Genomic DNA, 3,159 nt, shown 5'->3' on the forward strand with positions numbered 1-3,159 from the left:
AAAATGCTTATCCGAACAGAGCCCAGAGCAAAAGTAACATATCAACAGAAACAGAATTAAAGAATCTCAGAATTTGAGAATTAGGATTTCAGCAGAAATCTAGACCAAATCATACGTTAAAGAAATCCTCACTATTAACGTATCTGTTCTGGCATCTACTTGAAGACTTACAAGGAAAGGGAACCCAAAATATTTAAGGCAGTCCACTCTCTTAAAAATGATGTTATGAAGCTTATTTTCCCCTTTTTCTTGACCCAATAAATACAGCTTAATTTGTCTCTGTAAGTTCTACCCATTGCTCCTGATCTTACCTTTTGGAGATGTTATGCCACAGTTCTCTTTAAATGTCCTGACTCAGTTTCCCTGTACGAGTTTCCCTTGTCTCAGTTTCCTTAACTATTCTGTCTCAATCTCTTTAATTGTAAATCCCCCTCTGACCCAGTAAGACTGAGGACTATTTGTTCAAAGGTTATAAATTAGCAAGATAAACAAGAGAGTAGGCCTTCTGACTCTTTTCTGTCCTCAAGGATTTACAATATCCCTCTAAAATATTCCAAGATACCCCATGGTATCTTTACTTCTTTGTATTCAGACATCCTGTCTCTGGGTTTTCTAGATTTATGGCCTCCCTATCCTGATAGAAGTTTTCCCTTGCTTCTTACCCCTTCCTTTGTTTAGAGAAAAGGTATTTAAGAAGTTGGGGTTCCTCCATTCATTGCTGGAGGATGGCAGCTGGCAGCTGGCTGTATGCTGGACGCTGGATTCTTTGGGATGGCAGTCTCCTCCAGCCCTGGGACCAACATGGATTCCTTGGTCCCAGTATACTTATCTCTGACTGGATAATTTGAGATGAGAGTCCTGTCCAGTCAATCTTACTCTCCCATTAATAAAATATTAAAAACTCTCTAATCTCTCTCCTGCCTCAGTTTCTCCGGCATTACAGAGATGAGGAAATTAAATTTAATCCTTTCTCCATGATAGCCTGACAAATATTGAATAGTTTTCATATTTTCTCCTGAGTTTTCTTTTCTCCTAGTTAAACCCCAATTTCTTCAACTGATGCCCACATGAAAAGAACTCAAATGTTCAAAATGAACATTTGATAACTGGCTCTTCTGCATACCCCTGGAGCTAACTTAAGTATACCCTTGCCTTTACCACTCTCAGTCTCCTGGATACTCTCCAGAGATGGTGCTCAGAACTAAACAGTACTTCAGATATGGTCCTCTGAGGATTGACTGAGTACCAAGGAACAATCATATAATTCTTGGAAATTATTCCTCTCTTAATTCAGTCTAAGATCACATTCATTTGTATAGTTGCTATATCATACTGCTATTTCATATTGAGTTTGTAGCCTGCTAAAACTGTTTAAGTAGGGGGTTTAGCAATTTTTCTATTAATTGGCACTTGGATATTTTATCAGTTCCTGAATTCTGTGATTTGGATCATCTCCCCTGGCAGACTTGACTAAGTTCTTTGAAAGAAAGGTTCATATCTTGTTTTCCCCATTTTTTTGTTTTTAGCAGTGGGTATTGGGAGTAGGAGTAGGGTGAAGTCTCAGTAAGCAAATACACCTCTAGCTATTGCTTTGATAAAAAAAATGTTTATTTTTTCAAATGATCATTTTAACACAGAAAAAAAGTTTTTTCAGCCTCAGAAGATGCCAATAGGACAAAGCTTGTGAGGATTTCAAAGGAGAGTCAAAGCAGGTGGGGGGCAAATAAAGCAAGTGGAGACACAAATACAGTCCATCCCAGATGGCAGAACCCAGCACTTCCCGAGCAAGAGCAGAACTAAGGGATGGTTGGCCACTAGTAGTTCCAAGATATTGGCAAAGAACAGATAGAATTAGTGGCCTCAGGTGCTGATCATTAAAACATGATTCTCCTTTCTTGGACTCAGCTTCCTCCTTCCAAATTCTAAATATGAGCATTGCTTAGAGTTCTGTTCTTCCCTCCCTTTTCTTTGTACTCTCGTTTGGGGGATCTTTGCATTTCTATGCCTTCAATTCTCACCACTGTTAAGATTCCAAATCTGTCTAGATCCATATTTTTTTACTGCCCATTAGATTTACCCGGATTGCCTAGACTTGAATAGTTTTCATTATCTTCCCCTGAATTTTCTTTTCTCCAGGATAAATGCCAGTTTCTCCAATTGTTCTTCAGATGAAAAGAATTCACGTAAATGTTCAAAATGGACAAACTTCCATCCTGATTTTTCTACTTCTTAGTGGTACTACCAAGCATTCCCAGTATCCTGGTAGCACAAATCATCTTTGACACTTTTCTTTTTTTTTTTTTTTAAACCCTCTCCCCCCCATTCCCAATCTTAAGAGTGCTGTGGATCTTTGACAGATGTCTCTAGCATATCCCTCATCATTTTTACTACTAATGCCACTAACTTTGTTCAGGCTCAATGCCTGGTAAAGTTCTGGATTGGAGTAAATTCTGGCTTTGCTATTTATAATTCTGTACAGGTCATGCCACTTCCAAGCTCACTCCTGTCCATAACTGTAGTATAGGAGTTAACTATAAAAATAGTCATATATATATATATATATATATATATGTATATAGGAGTTAACTATAAAAATAGACATACATATATATCGATTTCCAGGAGTGATTTTCACTGGTAAAAAAAATTCCTTAAAACCGTTATTCTCATGTCAATTATTGTTACTATGTCAGTATACTAACTGGCTCTCCATCCTCCAGTCCTTTCCTGTTCTCACCTACCAAACTTTCCTAAAGCATTGCTTAGATTAGCTTTGCCATCCCCAATCTCCTCTTCATTATTCATCTCATCTATTGGCCCAATTCCTACCACCTTCTCTCAATTCCCAAGATGATGTTTACCATAACAATAAGCATTTGTGAATTATTCTTTTGTATTAATTGGCACTTGGATATCCTTTTAATTCTTAAATTCTATGATTTGGGTCATCTAACCAACTAGACTTGACTAAGTTCTTTGATGGGGGAGTTCATATCCTGTTCTTATTTACTTTTCTTACAGCCCCCTGCCTAATTCCTGTTACATAGTAGGCATTTGATAAATGATCATGGGATGAAAATTCATACTGTTAATGTGAAAACAAAATATTAGCTTTATCAATGTTATGCAAAAAGGAATCACCATCAGAATCTCATGAAC

The sequence above is a fragment of the Antechinus flavipes genome, chromosome 1 (genome assembly GCF_016432865.1).
Source record: "Antechinus flavipes isolate AdamAnt ecotype Samford, QLD, Australia chromosome 1, AdamAnt_v2, whole genome shotgun sequence".
Classification (NCBI taxonomy): Eukaryota; Metazoa; Chordata; class Mammalia; order Dasyuromorphia; family Dasyuridae; genus Antechinus; species Antechinus flavipes.